At 49.5% G+C, this 19,123-nt stretch overlaps 1 protein-coding gene across 1 annotated transcript in view; it reads right to left on the bottom strand.

Annotated features, from left to right (window-relative positions):
* Window positions 1-19,123, bottom strand: part of CCDC6 (coiled-coil domain containing 6) — an 87,891-nt gene that overhangs the window by 66,172 nt on the left and 2,596 nt on the right. The window lies entirely within an intron of this gene.

Here is a 19,123-nt window from a genome sequence, read left to right as displayed (position 1 = left end):
CCAAGGAACTCCCAGAGTGAGACACTCTCCACTGGTGGTGATCCTACTAGTGGTCTGTCACTTAAGTCTTGGAGAGCTGCTGCCTGAGGCCCAGAGACAGGAAGCAATGGCCCATTGTCAGAGACTGGAGTGTCAAAGTCAGGATTTGAACCCAGGGCTTCCTGGTTCCAAGGCTGGCCTAGGGCCTTATCAGTGTGGCATCCTCATTCATGCCCCCTTCCTTCTTCTCCAGACCCCACTCCTGACTCTGGATTTCTCCTCCATGCCTCTGTAGCCTCCTCCCCTGGAAGGAAACTCATCCAAAGTCACCCAAAACCACTAAGAATAAGGAAAAAAGGGGAGGGGAGGGAGGGCAGTTTCTTTGCAATGTGTTATAAATTCTGCTCAAATACCGGCATTTCCACTGAAGTCAGGCTGCTAAATTTGAGGCCCTGAGATCCCAGGCTCAGCTTTCTTTGAGTCCACTCTGTGCTAAGGTTCCCGGGGGTCACACGGCCAGTGCTTGAGATTCTCCCCTCCATCTAGTTATTCAGCTCAGCTCATCAGACGTGTCGCGAGCACCATTAGGTGCAGAATAACTGGGCCAAGCCTGACCTGAGGTTCTAGGGACAAAACAAAGAAGCCCTCCCCTCACGAAGTGTCAGTGAACACAGAGCAGATCTGGAAATCAGGATGGGGGCATTGGCAGAGACCAGCACCAGGCTATTTCACCATGAAACCATCAATTTAACAAGATAAAAATGAGAGACAAAATGCTCGAATGGGATAGAAGGAAAACACAATTCCTGGGATACTAACTCTGGAGCTGGCAAGGGTCCCCAAGGGCCAAGCCCAAGTGAGGAGAGTCGGCCCCCAAATCTGAGAGCAGAGCAATGGGACATCCATGTACCAGGGAGGGGGCCCGCTGGCCAATGCCAGACTACTCACTGACTTTGCCAATGAGCGGGGAGGAGCCCCACCTGGAGGCAGCCTGCGCAAAGGGAGGACACAGAAACCATGAACATTTCAGCTTAAAAGGAGGCCAAGAATCAAGTCAAAACTAAGGGGAGAGAAGCCCTTTGGAATGTCTTTGGTAATTCTTGACAACGCTTCCCATCACCATCACTTACTGTCTAAGCCCCCGGCGTGGCTGGGATGCCTTTTAGTAAGAAGTCAAACCCCCAGCAATAGCATTTCTGAGGCTGTATCTCAAAGGATCATACAAATGGGAAAAAGACCCACGTGTACAAAAATATTTATAGCAGCTCTTTTTGTGGTGGCAAAGAATTGGAAATTGAGAGGATGCCCATCAACTGGGGAACGGCTGAACAAGTTGTGGTATATGAATGCGATGGAATACTGTTGTGCTATAAGAAATGATGAACAGGCAGACTTCAGAAAAACCTGGAAAGACTTGTATGGACTGATGCTGAGTGAAGTGAGCAGAACCAAGAGAATGTTGTACACAATAACAGCCACGTTGCGTGATGACTAATATTGATAAACTTAACCCTTCCCAACAATACAAGGATCTAAGACATCTCCAAAGGCCTCATGATGGAAAATGCTATCCACATGCAAAGAAAGAACTATGGAGTTTGAATGCAGATCGAAGCACACTATTTGCTATTTTTTTTTTCTCTTCTGTAATTTTTGTTTCCTCTTTCCGGTGGTTCCTCCTATTGGTTCTAATTCTTACTTACAACATCACTAATATGAAAATATGTTTAATAGGAATGTATATGTATAGCCGATACCAGCTTGTGCGCTGTCTTGTGGAGGGTGGTGGGGAGGAAAGGGGAGCAAAATTTTAAGCTCAAAAGCCTATGGAAGTGATTGTTGGTAAATCAAAATAAATTAATAAAAATATTAAAAATAAAAAGTCAATCCCTTCTGGTCCACACAGACTCTGGCTTTCAAACATGAAAAGTGTTCTTTGAAAAATGCATCCCTGTGAAGAATTAAGCCAAGATGAAAATGTAAAGTGCCACATTCTAAAAAACCTGGCAGAGCCTAAGTTATACAAATGAAGACTGAAGGGTGAGCTGGGAAAACACCTACATTCATGGGGCACAAAGGCTGAGCTCCTCAGATCCTCTCTCTGGGCCTTCAGGTCCACCACAGGCTGGCACCACACCCATCAGGCTCATTTCACTACACCCTTCTCCCAAATTCTATGCTCCAGTCAAGCTAGACTAATAGGCTTTTAAGAACTGTACGAGACCTAAGAGGCCAGGTGTTTGCATCTGGCTAATGGGGAGAATCTGGGCCCACAGAGAGGAGGCAAGTTACCCACAGTGCCAGAGGGAACAAGTGAAGATTCAACCCTTGTTGTCCGACCAAAGAACCCCAGCACACGGGGCTGCTCCTGCCAAACCTGGGCCTTTACACCTTCATCTCCCTCTTCACAGATGGAATTCCTGAGTTTTTAAACAAAAAAGGAGTTACGAAATGGAAAAAGCAATGGATTCCTAGTCCTAAAGCCCAAGTTCAAATTTCAGGTCTGACCACCTATGGAGCCTTGGGTAAATCACTTGCCCTAGCCAAACCTCAGTTTACTTATTTTTAAAATGGACTGCACTCCATGACATCTACTATCCTATTCAGATCGAAATCTGTGATCCTATGATCTAACCTGAAAGAGCAGTTAGTCAATAATCATTTATTAAGCATGTACTGTGTGCCAGAACAAAGCAGCTAAGTTTGCACAGTGGATAGAGTGCCAAGCCTGGAGTCGGGAAAGCTCATCCTCAGAGTTCAAATCTGGCCTCAGATATTCACTAGCTGAGGAAATCTCTTCACCCTGTTTGCCTCACTTTCCCCATCTGCAAAATGAGCTGGAGCTCCAGCACCTTTGCCAAGAAAACCCCAAATGAGGTCACGGAGAGTTAGACACGACTGAAGAATGCCTCAAAACACACACACCGAGTGCCGGCCACCACGCTAAGAGCTTGGATCTCATTCAGTAGATGGTAGTGGCAGTAGGAGGGAGCCACCGAGGAGTGCTGAGCAAAGGTGGGTTGTTGCCACACCTACAGCCGCTATGTAAGGGGTGAGCAGCCGTGAGTATGGAAAGACCCACTGGGCACAGGACAGTGAGAAAGGAGAGCAGGGGATGAACAAGAAAGGCGTCGCAGAGTTAGGACACACATCCCTGAAACTGGCTGTTGGGAAAGGCAAGGGGATGTGGCTCCTGAACGGAGTGGAGGGAGATGAGGGGTGCGCCAAGACTGAGAGTCTGAGGGGGAAGAGTCCGTGACCCTCGGCCCCAGCGACAACATTGTGACAAGGGCAAAGGCAGGAACACTCATACCCACGTTGTACCACGCGGACCCAAGAAAATGCCTGGGAACACCTCCTCTGTACATGAGTCTAGCTCTGGGGCCCTGCTGCTCAACTCTATCGGAGCCTTCTCCACCACACCCTCCCCAGCCACCCTTCGTAATTCTCATGGCAGGAAACCCTGGGACAGCATGGGGAGAGAGAAACAAAGGAATAGTGCCTGGACGCATCATTTCACTGGCGGAGGAAACTCACTCCACCAGTGCAGCCAGGCACCTCCTCTCCAGCTTAGTCTCAGAGAATGACCCAGAGTACTGAGAAGTCTAGAGACGTGCCCAGGGTCTCACGGCCAGTGTGCGTCACAGGCAGGACATGAAGCCACATCTTTCTGGACTCATGGCCTCCTCCCTAGCCGTTACACGGGCCACCTCTTGTGAAAACAAACCACAGCATGCTTTTTGGGTGTTTTTAAAGACAAGTAAGGGAAGGGTATAAATGAAGGATGACCCCAATGTTACAAATGGTGACACCGGAGACACAAACAGACAAGTCAGAAGGAAAAGCAGGGCTGGTGAGTGTGAGTATGTATGTGTGTGCATGCGTGTATGCGTGTGTGTGTGTGTGCATGTTTGAGTGTTAAGTGTGAGTGTGTGTACATGAGTATGAGAGAGAGAGAGAGAGAAAGAGAGAGAGTGAGAGTGTGAGTGTGTGTTCAGGGTGAAGGGGATGATGACTTCCTGGGAAAAGACAAATACTGCAAGAGGGAGGAAGAGGCCAGACCAGCCTAGAACCCGAGACAAATGGAACAGAGGGGAAGGGCAGGGGGTGAGAACAGGGAGTTTAAAGGAAGCCTGGGAGGTACTAATTAAGCCCATAGGAAGATGGTATAAAGCACAACAGAGCAGGAATGTGCAATACAAATAGAATACAAATGTGGGAGGCCAGAGACTCAGCCCTCAGGACTCTGGGGAAGACGAATTCTTAGAGAAAAGCAAGAAGAGAAATCACAGAACAGTAGAACTGGCAACAGGGCTGGCCATAGAGAGCAGCCCCTCATGTGACAGATGAGGAAACTGAGGCATGGGGATGTTAAGTGACTTGTGTGATGACCCAAGTGAGGTAGCATCACAGCCAGAGTGAGAACTGCTCCTGAATGTCAACCCATTACTCTTTGAGAATTCAAATCCCAAAATCATGTTCATGGAGGGCAAGAACATGCAAGTGTCTTCTTCGTAACTGGAAGGAACAAAAAAGACCTGTAGACAAAAAGCGAGAAAAGAGCCGGGAAGCACTGGGTGAGCAGAAGGGAAGCTGCCGGAGGGCAGGAGGGCAGCATCACCACTAGGCCAGGGCAGACGTCCTGAGTCAGGAAGAGACAAAGTGGGCCGAGAAGACAAATTCCTGCTCTTCTCAGCCAGCTGCCCAACCCCCTGAGGCCTCAGAGATCTGCTGCCAGTGGGATGGTCCTGGTTTCACTTGCTCACATTGATAAAGGAAACCTGTCAGGACTCAGAATGGGACGTTGAATTCCTCCTCCCCCCCACCCACATCTCAAAGCCAAATCAGAAAAAAGGATGTCAGGAGAGGAAAAGAAGCATCATTTTAAAATCTTTTTAAGATATTATTTTTGTTCTGTTGGTGAACATTAATGCATAATTAAACAGGAACAAAAAAAAAACATTAAGATGTTATTTTGGCTTGTTTTTAAATGTCAACCAAGGGCCTCTGGGTCCTGGAGCTTCACAGGTAACCGGAGTCAGACCCTGGGTCTGAATCCCAGCCAGGGACCTTGGATCAGACGCTCTGCCTCACTCTGGGCCTCAGTCTCTTCATGTGTAAAATGATGCAGCTCTAACATTTGATGACCCAGAAGAGCTCTGCCTCCCAGGTCTGGTTTACTTGTCAGTCAGTCATCTGAGAAGAAACAGGAGGCCAAGGGCACAGGGTTAAGTGAAGGAAGGTGAGAAGGCCTGACAGCACTCCTCCCTAGCCAATCCGGCCAGCCCGAATGAGAGCCTGCCTGTAGCAGGCACTGCACTGGGCACACAGGACACAGACCCGACAAAAAACAGCCCCTCCCCTCCAGGAGGTCTCCAGTTCCAGGTGCTCCCAACTGCTCTTGCTAACATGAGAACGAGGGTAGTCTGATTTCCTGAACAAGGCCCCAGCGCAAGGTGTCAAAACGTCTGGCTCCTAACGTCTCACAACACACCAACCCAACTGCTCAGGGTCCGAAGGCCACTGGTAGCTGCTTTTCCAAAAAGTAAATGAGAAACCTCTCACTTGGCCAGCAGCAAAAGAGGGGAAATCTTTAAAGGAAACATGCCTGCCTTCTGTGACCTGCCCAGACCCTGAGGCCTCATTCTACAAGAGAAGGGAGCCAAGAGCAGCCAGTACAGTGACCTATCCCAAGTCACCCAAACAGTCACAGGAAGAGCTGGCGTCTCCTCATCTCATCCCTCACAAGGTCCAAGGAAACGGGCAGGACACACAGGCACCACCTGCAGGCCTCAGAGCGTCCTTCCATTCTTCTGAAGACCCTCCACAGGGCAGCAGCCCCTCCTGCTCTCCCCACAGGTTTTCTTTGCTGCCATCATTAATTCACTGGAGAATTCTGACCTTTCGGCCGTGACCTTGTCCAGATGCCCACAGAGCCAGTCCAGCAAGACGGCTCTCTGGGAGAGAGACACGTGAGCGAGGTCCTCAAGCAGCTGGCCTGCGTTTGGCAAAAGGCATAGTGATTTTCATGACACTTTCCCTCTCCTGACAACAAAGGTCCAGCTTATTTTGACACGGTCTCTTTCCTGTGATTCTGTGCAGCTCAGAATCATGGAATACCAGGATCCCCAAGTGCCCAAGCTGATGGTCACCTAAGGGGCGAGGGGAGAAGGAAAGAAGTTTGGTGGGCAGGAGGAGGCCATGTGGGAGGCCACACATCCCAAGCACTGCAATGATTCCTCGCCCCCCCCCCCCCACCGGTGTGGAGAGAGATGTGCCTCACAAGAAAACCATCTCCATGCCCAGGGTCCAGGGGGGCCTTTCTGGGGCTGCCCCGGAGGGCCAGTGCCTTCCCATCTACTCCATATGGATGCACCTTGTACCCACACAGTTGTTTGCACATGGTCTTCCCCCCTGGACTGTGTGCCCCTCAAGGGCAGGGACATCTTCTGCCCTTCTTTGCGTCCCCAGTGACGGGTCCAGGAACTCAGAGAGCTAGCGCTGAAGTGTTTGTTGAGAGGCTGAGCATGCTGAGTAGGCCCAGTTTGGGAATTCAGAGAGGACGACGAAGGAGCCCAGGATAAGAGTAGGAAGGGATGGTCATCGCATCAATGGAGTGAGACCTATGCCATGAGGTCATCATCCGTGTCATCTGTACCAAGGGCTCGCATTTCTCTGGCGCTCTGAGGTATGCAAAGCAGTTTATAAACATGATCTCGTCTTATCCAGATCAGGCACTTTATTCACCAATTATCCAAGTCCTTGGGAGGCAGAGGAATGATTTCAAGGAAGGAAAACCATGAAAGGGTGAGGGTGGGCCCACGGCACACTCAGCCCTCAGCTCACCAGCTGGGAGATTATCTCGAACTTTTCAAAACACTTTTCTAGGGCAAGAAGTCGAGCGGCCAGCTGCCCCTGGAAAGCCTGCCTAGCGAGTTGCCTGGCATCTTAAGAATTTGCCAGCTCTGCTACATGGTGATAGTGCAATCTTGCCTTATATTACTGAACAAGCAGTAGTAATAGTGAATGTTTATATGGCGCTTTAAGGTTTACAAAGCATTCGACAAACAGTATCTCATTTGATTCCCCACAATAACCCTGAAAGGTAGATGCTATTATTACTCTCACTTCACAGATGAGGAAACTGAGGCCGAGGGCAGTTAGCTAGCATCTGAGGCAGAATGTGTACTCAGAGGTCTTCTGCCTGATCCCAAGCCCAACATCCAACCTCCCGGTCAACAAGGGCTAAAATTCCAATCCGGTTCCTCACTGTAACAAGGGAAAGCAGCGTGGCTAGAGCACTGGATTTGGAGTCAAAGTCTCCGGGTCCCCCGGGTGACCTCTCAGGCCAAGCTCCTCCCCTGCCCAATGAAGAGGCGGCGAGATGACCTCGGAGCTCCCTTCCCCCTCTAAATCAATGATTCCATGAGGCTAACTCCAGAATACTGTCCTTCCCTTCAAAGATTCTGTCCACCCGCAGTCACCGTGCAGTCACCAGCACTGAACTTTAAGATGACCCAGCCCAGGCAAAGAAAGTAAACACCTAGGGAAGGAGGGCTTAGGTTACTTTCTCTCTCTCCTTAAGACCTCACCATCGTGGTTCACTGCTGACTCAGCACTGCCCCATCTGGGCCGCCAACAACCTGATAGGAGCCACCGGTGTCAGGTAGAGCAGAGGCACAACGAAATTAAAGTTGAGCCGCGACTCGTATGTCCACATGGTCCGATGTCAGGGCACCAGCGGTGGGGTACTGCTTTTCTCAAAGGCCAGTTGCTTCCCCAGCTCCCCTCCTCCGGTGCTAAGGCCCTCACTTCCAGAGGGGGAAGCCCTCAGTACTCCCTTGGGGGCCCCAAGGAGACTGAAACAGCTATCAGAGCTTATTGCCAGGTAGTGACTGACCCACAGGAGACGTTAGAGCCAAGAGATATAAATAACAGATAGACAAGCACCCAGGATAGAGAGGTGGCCTGGCAGCAAGGTGATCCGCACGGGGAGGGCCCACACCGAGTCAAGCACAGCTCCAAAGGAGCATTTTTGGTTTTCCTTTGAGACATGGGGGAAGAGGACAGAGAAAGAAGATGGTCAGACCTGTGGGAGAATTTAATCAATCCAGAAATGTTTATTAAATGTTTACTGTGCTGTCAACAAGTATTCAGTTGCACTTACTACATGCCAGGCAGTGCGCCGAGCGCTGGCGAGACAAGGCGGCAGCAGGAATTCCCAGCTTGGAGATGCCCTCCGTTGATGAAGCTCAGCAGCTCACTGAGGGGCACAGAGAGGGGAAGGGCTGCCTCAGAGGGTCACACAGCCAGCACAGGCCAGGGGCAGGGCTTGACCCCACGTCTTCCAGCCCCCAAGGCCACCTTCTTCCTAGTTTCAAATGTGGGTATTGTCGTAACAGATCTCCCAAGGTCCACTTAGGTTTTTAGACAACCTGGGAGTCCTCAGAGAGATGGCCTGGCAGAGCCTGCCTCAGGCCTAGCTCTTCCAGGTACCAAGTCATGTCTCTGAAGTCACACGTCTCTGAGTCAAGGGACATCACCTCGCCACGACCTGAGCAATTTTCTAAGACTAAGTTACAGATGAGTTGCTGATCTGTATCCAAGAAGCAAATTTCCACCCTGGGAGTTCCCCCATACAGACTGGCATCACAAGTCTGGACCAAAAATAAAAATAAAAAGCTACTAAGTGAAGCAAACACACAATTTGTTGTGACTCTTGGCAAACGTTTTTGTTGGTATAAATTAAAGCCTGTCTTCTGTGTGACAAAAAAAAAGTCTCAATGGAATAGAAGTTATAATTTGGTTGGTGATATTGTGGCAATATTTTTTTTTTAAATCATAGCTTAACTACTTGTATACTATTCTATTAGTTAGGAAGTTGGCAGTCTTATCTCCCTAATTCCGACCATAATGAGTCTTCTCGGGAGGGATAAATTAGAAGGACCCACGTCCTGACCCTCCAGTCTATAACCTTAAGGAGAGAACCACTGGGACCCGCCCGCTTCTGAAAGCTGCAAAGTCAGGGACAAAATCCCGCCACCTTCCTCAGTGCCCACCCACCCACCCAGGCCCAGGCTCTTGGCATCCTCTCATCTTCCTGCCCTTTGCTTCTATAGAAAGTCAGCAATTCTGGCCAACGCCTGGCTGAGGAGTCCAGCATTCACTGCATGTGATCCTGGGTGTCCTCAAACACCCTCGAGGTTATTAACTCAATTACTTCTGCCATCCCAGAATGGGTCTTTGGAGGAGGCTACATTGGTGACTCCGGAGATCAACATGGAAACATGACAACTATCATCACCTCCTCTCCTTTCAGAAGAGGGATGAGGCTGAGGGAAGGGGAAAAATCTCTCTGTGAGGCCATTTCTAATCCACTTCGAAATTTATAACAGCATTTATTTTTCACACAGAAGCTGATTAATATTTAGTATATTTGGCCCATCCCAAAAAGCTCTGAAGAAATAGGAGGGTGGACAGAGCCAGAGGAGCACGAATGACCAAACCCCACACAAGTGGCACCAACCTTGGGCATTTTTTTTAGTTAAGAAATTAAAATGTCATAAGCAATGGTTGCTTTTTTTTTTTTGCAGTCTCGAAAGCAAGATAAACTCAGGGCTCCCCACCACATCTGTGCCAAGCCAACATCACTGAGCTGAGAGACGGCACCCGACAAATCAATTAAAATCATTCACAAGTACATGACCTGCAGCCTCATGGAGAGTCAGCCTGCCCCAGAGTCGTCGCTCAGGTCATGTCTGTCTTTCCTGAGGAGACAGGCCATTCTCCTATACAGGCAAATGCTGGATTCTCAATGTATACAACTGCAGGAGTGCTGACAGTCAGAAAACACCTGGGGCTGACAGCTTCTGGTACAAAGGCACAGATGGTACAAATAGTACAAAGGTACAAATGGTACAAATCTCAGTCCAATATTTCTCTCTCTTATTTTTTTTTTTGAGGCAATTGGGGTTAAGTGACTTGCCCAAAGTCACACAGCTAGTGAATGTTACGTCTTTGAGGCCAGATTTGAACTCAGGTCCTCCTGACTCCAGGGCCAGCGCTCTATCTGCCGCGCCAATCTGGCTACAGTCCAGTATTTCTCAAGTCCCCACTGTGGACCCGTGCTAGGCAGCAGTGACACAGAAAAATAAAACACTCCCTGTCCTCAAGGAATGGACAACTTATGCTCCAATGAGATACCAGAAGGGCCGAGGTACAGAAGAACCTGGGAAGAGGGAGGGCGGGGGCAGGGCCTGCAGAAGGTTGCCACAAGCAGAACAAGGCCCGTGAGCTGAGGCTGGGAGGAAACCAATGCTTCCCGGAGATCTGGGACAGTGAGAAGCGGCCAGATTGGGAGGCAGATAACCCGAGCTTGGGAAGCTGCACCAGGGCAGACTGTGGTCTACACCGCCCAACAAGGCCTCGACCTCCCTGATCTTCTATGCTACAAGGGAGGCTCAAAATGGGGGTTCAGCTGGGATGTGACAAAGGCCTCCATCATTAAGCATTTGCTGAAAAGGCCTCCTACACATTGTGCCCTGCATATGCCCTGCACTGGGTCCAGAGATGCATGCACACACTTCAACAGGGCCTGGTTTCGCAGAGTTTGTGGTCCAGGAAGAGAATATGCATACAAAGTATATCGAAAATATATAGATTTGAATATAATATGACAGGGCAGGGAAAGGCGAGGGCAGCTGCGGGGAAGAGGGATGGGATGAGCAAGGCCTCACCAAGGAAGGAGGTGACGACTGAGTGGAGCCCTGGAGAAAGCAGAGGAGGGGAGAGGCAGGCGGCACTGCCTGTGCAAACATCTGGAGATGGGAGATGGAGGGTCATGTGATAAACAACCCAAAGACCAGTTTGGTAGGAGCACGGAGCACAAGAAGGAAAGCCACAGAGTAAGTCAGGACAGGCAGGCGGGAGGTGGCTGTGAGGAGCTGGGGCAGAAAGGAGAGGCTGAGGGGCCTGTAAGCTCCCTTCCCGCTAAAAATCTATGCTCTTATCAAAGCCCAATGACTGAGGTTCGGGAGGCACGAACTATGCCTAACCAACCTCGGTGAGTCCGACCCTGAGGCCAACATGGGTTTCATGGAAAAGGAAATCTCATCTGCAAGGGAATGGCCAAGCAAGATCTCTCCAATTCAAAACAGCTTTCCAGAGCATTCTCTTCCTGTCGGGAAACATCAATGCTCAAAGACTGACCCTGCCCAACACTTAATCCAAAATCACTCTGAAAAAGAAGACTACACGTATGAGTGACTGAAAATAAAAGCACTCCACACAACACCCCAACACACACACACACACACACACACACACACACACACTCAGAAAAGTCCCCAAAGCCTCCCTGCGTCCTCTGAGAAGCGTCCCTACAGAGCAGCACAGGCCAAAAGCACCTCACACAAGCCCAGAGGGTTCCTAACAACACCAGGAACTGCCCCCATCCCAAATTCCTAATTGGTGAGCTGTCTACATGGGGCATTGTCCAAATCTGACATCTGAAAAGCCACAAATATGATGGTGAGATCACAGGATCACAGATTCGGGGCTGGAAATGACCTCCAGGGCCTTGGGGTCCAATGTTCTTATTTTACAAATGAGCAAACTGTAAAACACAGAGGGGTTTCAGTGACTTGCCCAGGGTCAAGAAGGCTTGAGATAGGATTGCAACTCAAGTCCCCCTCAGTCTTTTATTCCACTACTTCTGGTAACATCTGCAATCAATCAACAGTATTTATGAAGCACTTACCACTGCGTGCCAGGCAGCTACAAAGACAAGGAAGCATTTCCCCAGTCAAGGAGTGCCCATACCCACATATCTGACCACACCTGAACAACAGAAGGTCATTTTGTTGAGGGGGGTCCCCTTCCAGCCTGTCTCAGGAGCCGGGGCCATGAAGGCTTCCTCAGTTACAGATGCAGCTATGGGGGAATGCAGAGAAGAGAGCGGCGCGTGCCCAGGGTTCCCCTCGGCCACCAGCATGGGCACCAACGTGGCCACGCTGAACCTTTCCACAGGTGCCTTTTCCAAGTAAAACGTTAAGGAACACTCAAAAGAGCATCATTTATTTATGAAATCCACACCCACCCAAAGGTGGGACCACAGCAACAATAACCCAGGTCATGGGGCGAGCACGTCTGCAGAAGGCGGGAGCTGACCTCCAACACTTTTATTCAGTTCCCCAAAAAAATCACCTTTTCCTGCCTGTAAAAACCTGTAAAACAATCGCATGCAGCAAAGAGCTGTCATGATCCCAGGGGCTTCTGGAATGTATCAGGAGACCCAGCGCCGCTACAAGGTAACCAGCATGTTCTCTGTAGGTTAGAGGGCTGGCAGGCAAGGCTCAGGCAGGGATCCCCAAAAGGATACAGTGTATCCTGACCCACCCAGGATGGGAAGCCACAAATCTGGCCTCAGACACTTACTGGCTGTGTGGCCTTGGGGAAGTCATTCACCTTTGTCTCAGTTCCTCATCTGTAAAATGAGCTGGAGAAGGAAATGGCAAACCAGTCCAGTATCTCTGCCAGGAAAACTCCAAATAGGTCATGAAGAGCCAGACATGACTGAAAGATTGATGAACAAACAGCCATAGGACTGACTCTGCCAGAAAGAATGGAGTCTCCTCTCAGTGCAAGGCAAGGGGAGTGAGTTCCCTATAAGAGGAAGCACCCCACTGGCGTGGACCCACAGAATCTCCAGGATTGGAAGGGACTCAGGCCAACTAGTCCAGCCATGACCCAAGCAGGTACACCTAGCTTGCCTTGAAAGCCTTCAATCTTGGGGAGCCCATTACCTACCAAAGCAACCCTTTGGGGCAGGCTCTCCTTTAGCTCTCTACAGGTGCCACCCAGTGCCCACATTCTGCCCTCCGGGGCCAAGCAGAACAAAGCTAACCCCTTTGGGAGCCACAGATTGCCAAATCCTTGAAAACGTGGTTCCCCTAGCTCCTCTACACTCCATGGGCTCTGGCCCCCAAGCCAAACACTTCCAGATGTCTGGATGTTTCTAGCAGAAAGAACGAGTCCAGAATTTGGAAGGCCTGACTTTTAGCGATGGCAGCATTGTCACAGAAAGAACCCTGGATCTGGAGTCTGAGCTGCCTGCCAGCTCTGGAAAGCTGTTTTTAATTGGAGAGATCTTGCTTGGTCATTCCCTTGCAGATGAGATTTCCTTTTCCACGAAGCCCACGTTGGCCTCAGGGTTGGACTCATCGAGGTTGGTTAGGCATAGTTCATGCCTCCCAAACCTCAGAGTGCCTTCTCTCTAAAAAGACTTCCCACTCTGGAGGCTCCCTGAAGGCAGAGATGACTTTCCCTTTTTCTCTGTATCCCTTTTTTATTCTTTGTATACCATTAGCACAATGCTAGACATACAGTAAACACTTCATAAATGCCTGTTGACTTGCCTAGTTTTTCTCCTATTATCTCTCCTCCAGAATGGGAGCTCCTGGAGGGCAGGGACCATGTTCTTGCCTTTCCTGAGCACTTAGAATGGGGCTTTAGCCATCCTAGGAGCTCCATGAATGCTAGTGGACAGAATAAGTGACCATCCACGTGTCCCTCTCCTGTGGCCCTTCTGCCCTGCCCACCTTCTGGAGGTGGGGCTTGAGAAGGTTCTTTAGAAAGCACCAGGTTAGGCTGCTTGATGGGCAGAGATCCAAGCAAGGTGCCTCGAACACAGCATGTGCTTAGGAGAGCTTGGTGATGTCAAGCGAAGGCACAGAGCTCTACAGAAGTCCCCTTTGGGGCTCTCACAGGCTATGCCAATCAGATGCAGTCTCTAGAAGGTTCTGCCATGCTAAGAAGGCTCCATGGGAGAGGGAGGGGTGGGGAGGCACCAACCTGTATCTGCTTTCAGAGAACTGGCCTGGGTAGGTGAGCATGGAGGGTCCACTGCCCTCTCAACTGGGCTGGTGGCTCTTTGGCCATGGCAACCAGGGAAAAAGAAAAATATCAAACAGCCTTCTGTGCTGGGCAAACCCCTTCCCCTACTAGGGCTACCTCAGCTCCAACTGAGGCAAGAAAGGGATTAAAATTCCCAGTTTTTGACCATCTATAAACTCCCCATTGACCCTCTAAATATCAGAACTTTGTCCAAAGTCATCGGCCACTCTACTCCTGAGGGAACCCAACTACTTCGCTATTGACATTTCTGCTATTAATAAAACCAAAGCAGAAAGAAGTTTCATTAAGTGGAAGGATGGCTCTTGAGTCCACTCTGGGATGGCACTTTTACTGGAATTAAATTTCCCCAGATACAACGTGTGATTCTTGGAACTAATTGGAAACAAAAATGATAGGACTGGGGGGTGAAGTGATATGGTGTGGCTTAGTGGACAGTCACAAAGACCTGTGTCCCAATCCCATCTCTGACAAACACAGGGCTGTGTGACCCTGGCCAAGTTGCTTAACCATTCAGTGTCCCAAGTAACTACTGAAGACTAAATTGCTGAACAGGTGCTGATCTGCATTGGTGAAGGGACTTTTCTAACCTGGGAATTCTTACACAGATGAAACCACAGTGGTCTGATGCAAAGTGAAATAAGAGATTTCAAAAGAGCAGGGTAGATCTTCTGAAAAGACTGCTCTTTCAGTGAGATGCTTAAAGGACCATAAATCTAAAGCAGGGTTCTTAACTTGGGGTCCAGAAGTAGATTTCGCTAACCTTTGGCTCCCCTTGTAATCCTCAGTATTTTATTCTGTGCATTTAAAACATTATTCTGAGTCAGCATCCAAAGGCTTCACCAGACTGCCTTCGGGGTCCAAGACACAAAGCAGGTGAAGAACCCCTGATGGAGGGGCTGCAAAGAGCCTTACTGATCAGCTGATCCATTATATTTTAAAGAAGAGGAAAGTGAGGCACAGTCAAGTTTAACGACTGGCTCCTGGTCACACAGGAAGTGGTAGAACCCACATTTAAACCCAGATTCTCTACCCAGCTCTCTTCAATCAAAAGGGAACGCTGTGACTGCAAGAATTTGGGAAAGGCCCACCCTTCCCCTGGCACATATGTGGATGCATACAACAGGAAAGGGCCGCAGACAGTTCACACAATTTTGTCAGACTCCCCCAGTACCTGAAGACTGCCCCTTACCAAAGGGACAAAGACCACTGAGCTCTTATGGAACTTAAAGACCAGCTCTCTTCCACGAAGGTCCTCTTCCAATGCTGCCTCACTGAGGCACGAGAAGGACACAGGATTCCTGCAGGCTGGGTCGGCAGAGCTCCAGTCCTCAAAGGCTCTGAGGACAGAAGGGCCTGAGGACCAGTCCGGCTAATTTCAAAAGGGCTTAATGGACCCAGCTACAGAGGTGGTTCAGGAAAATCAAAGACTGACCAGCTGCTAAGCTACAGACTGATTCAGCTGGGCAGAGAGAGAAAGAGATGCTTCCTGGACCCACACTAACTTTAAAGCTCACAAACTCCCTGAACCAGACCTCATCAACTTGGTGAACCAACCAGCAGCACACAGCACAGTTTGTAAACTAAGCTTCTGAGCAAGTCAGCTTGGAGGAAGGCTTTAACAAGAAGCTGGTCTGGAGGGGAACAGCCTGCGGTCGACAAATGTGTCTGAACCGAGCATGAGGTCATGGATAGAGGGATGGGGACCTGAAGAACCAGTCCTCGCTTACCAAGAAAGGCCAATGTTAATACAAGCAAGGCTGGGAAAAAAAAAAAAACAAAAAACAGTAAAACAAAAGGATCTCCAATTTGGGCCACAGTTCTCGAATTAGAAGCAACAAACTGAGGAAGTTTATGTCAATTAATTAACCCCAGGGAACTGAGATCCTTGATCTTTTTAGAGAATATGACCAATGATGTACCATCTACACAGCAAGAATCAACCCCCAGCCTACCTGACCTCCCTGTGTGACCTGTGCTCCATCCCAAGCAGACCACTGGCTGCCCTCCAAACATAGCAGACTATCTAGGGTCCCCTCCTGCACTGACCCAGACCTGAAACACCCTTCATCCCCCTCAGCTCCACCTGCTGAAGCTTCCACTCCTGGGCCGCCCACCTCTACCAGCTGGCTTCCTGAGTCCCCCTCCTCCCTTGGCTGAAAGCATGCTCTCCTCCCTCCTCCTCCTTTTCCTCCTCCTCCTTTTCCTCCTCCTCCCATCTCCCCAGAGTATGGCAGCTAGAATCCAAGCACGAGCCCCCTCCCCTCCCCCCCATCATCTCTCAAGGAAGGAACTAGATCTTTTTGTTGTTATTGTCACTCCATCACCCAGTGGCTTTCAATTTGAAAAATTAACAAATAAAGCATTTACAAAGCCTGCGCTGGGAACAGAAATAGCAAGAATGAAATAATCGTGATTCTACAGAACAAGGGTTCTTAGCTTTTGTGTGTCATGGACTCCTCAGGCAGCCTATAGACCCCTTCTCAGAATAATAGTTATCTGGCTGGTTTGTTTAATTTGAAATTAAAGAAATGTTCCCTTTCAATTAGACGTTAGTGAAAACGAGAGGTCATTTTTTCCCCTTTAAGTTCACCGACTCCCAGGGTGCCTGGGACCTCTCTACTGGGCTAGGCCCTGGGGACACAGCCCCTACCCCAGGCAGCTGACACTCCCACAGGGGAAATTAGCAGGGACTTAATAAATGTCTGTTAAATTAAGGAACTGATACTACAGGCCAAGTCTTCCCTAAGACACAGGCACGGAACAGGAGGAAACCTTGGCCTACCATCTACCAGTTGCCTATGTTATGTTTCCCCTTCTCTTTCCTTAAGATTGAGGACCCAAAGGGGCTGAGAAGGCAGAGGCTCTTAGCATCCTGAACTTTTGGGGTGCACCTGGACCCAAGCAAGTGACAATTTGTAAAACCAAAGTTTTATTCTGATTTCTCCCCAGCATCACACACACCTCCCTCCCATGGGCACTCTGAGAACATGGACCACATTTTCAAAAGATCACGTGGTCAGAACATGGCCTAGGAAACACGAGGATGAAAGAGCTGCTGACCCCCGCCTTGCTTAATTGAGCCAGCTCTTCAATAGTGGGTCTTTCTGAAAGGGTCAAAGAGGGAGGCAGTGTGGTCCAGTGGGACAAGCTCTGACCATGGAGCCAGAGGACCTGGGTCTGTGTCCTCCTCTGGTGCTTAATCCCCATGTGACCTTAGCCAAAACACAGGACACAGTACCTTGATGGGCCTCAATTTTTTGATCTGTTAAATGACAGGGCTGGACGAGGTAACCTGTGAGGTCCCTGTTCATTGTAAATATCATGATTCTATGACACTCTCTTCAAAAATATTCATTACCCAAATACACAATGACTCACGTTCTTTCTCGACTGATCTAGATGGTCACAAGAGAAGTGAACAAAACCAGGGCATCTTTCCTTCAAATGAGTGAGTTAAATCATGAAAGTCCGACAAATCTTCGCATTCATCCCAGCACAACTGAAGGAACATCTAATTTGGAGTCTGAAAGCTTCCAGGGGGTTTGCCCCGACTGCCTGAAACGTGCCCTTGGGCAGGATTTAGCCTCCCGCTGGGGAGCCTAATCTGGATGTCCTCTGGGTCCTCTGATCCTATTACATTTACTGCTCATCCTCTCTTTTGGGTAGAGGGGGAGAGGGGGGAGGGAACAGGCAAGAAGTGAGGGAAGAAGAGAAACTACAGAGACATCTATTTAATAAGCATTGGAGGAGACAAAGTGTGCCTTGCTAGCAAAAGGGCACAGTGGATGTCACTTCCCCTGTCTGGGGCTCAGTCTTTTCATCTGGAAAATGACAGAGCTGCCCTGGAAGACCTAAAAGGGCCCTGCCAAATCTAAAAATCACCCCCAGAGATGGCGAGGAGCCTCACTTCCACACACACACCAGGTTTTCCAAGAAAGAAACCAAAAGCTCCAAACACTTCCCATACTCCTTTTCACATAACTGGAAACAGCCACACCGTGGGGAACACCAGGCAGATTGATGCTCTGAGCACCTGAGTTCGAATGATGCCTCTGTTGCTTAACACTTGCGTGGCCTTGGACAAGTCACTTTGCTTCTCTAGGCTCAGAGTTCTCATCTATAAAATGAGGAGATGGATAAGATATCCTCCAGGGTCCCTTCCACCAAGACAGTCCATTTGACTCCAAATCACTGGATACCAAAGTATCTAAAATCTCAACTGCTGGACACTCCAAGTCTGAAAGAAAGCCCGTGTGGGGTTTCCAGATGATGCCCCCCTCCCCATCTCTGAAACTCTAAGAAGGCCTTGGAACATCTGAGTCCCTGGGCCTCCCTCATCACAGTACGGAGGAAACGTGTGATGCTTCTGTTCAAGAATTACTGTCACTCCTAATTCAAAGTTACTTGGAAACCTTGCTTCCAAAGGCCACCACATGCTCTGTAAAACAGACCTCACTGGATTTTACTCTTCAATCACCCTGCACAGAGCTGCAACCACAAAGAAGCCCGTCGGTGCCATCAGCTTCCTCCGCTCCTCAAGAAGCCAACTCTTCACAAGGCAGGCCTGCCTGCCTGCCTGCCAGCCTTACCTCCCCCGACTGCCCAGGCAGAGCCAACACTTCCCTGTTGGAACCCTACAGGCCTACATACAGATAACCCTCTCCAGGTCCCTACCAAACTGGGGGGAGTGGGGAGGAAACCATTGTCTGTGTGGCACATTTGGTACTAAAATTCTGTTCCATATGGATCCTGCCACTTTCCTAAGTGGGAAAAGCTCAGAAAAACTTTGATCTTTTAGTCCAAAAACCAACCCTCTAATTGTCTAACTCAAGCTTCCAATAAACTGTTTTTTTCTATTTCCTCCAGTTCTCGAATTCTGGAGAACCAGACGACTGGGTTTCATAACCAGATCACCCAGGAGCCAATCCCGGGTCATCTGGTTCCCGGCTCTGGAACTAACCTCTCTTCACTGTCTTTGAAATGAGGAGGCTGCACCTCTGAGGCCCAAACCCATGGTCCTACTATGCAGGCCAGTCTACAACCAGGCCTCGAGCTACAAAGAAGAGTAGCCTCTGAGCAGGAAAAGGGGGCTCCAGGGCTGCCTCAGGCTCTGACCAATTGTACCACCTATGGGCAAACCAATTCACCTCTCCCTGACCCGGCAATTCCAAAGACTAGAAGCTCCAGGGAAGGGAGTTTCCCCATCAGGAGGTGTCAGTACGTGTGTGTC

This window comes from Vombatus ursinus, unplaced genomic scaffold (genome assembly GCF_900497805.2).
Source record: "Vombatus ursinus unplaced genomic scaffold, bare-nosed wombat genome assembly UNPS02014847.1, whole genome shotgun sequence".
Classification (NCBI taxonomy): domain Eukaryota; kingdom Metazoa; phylum Chordata; class Mammalia; order Diprotodontia; family Vombatidae; genus Vombatus; species Vombatus ursinus.
Note: the sequence above shows the minus strand (reverse complement) of the source record. Positions and strands in the feature narration are given on the sequence as shown.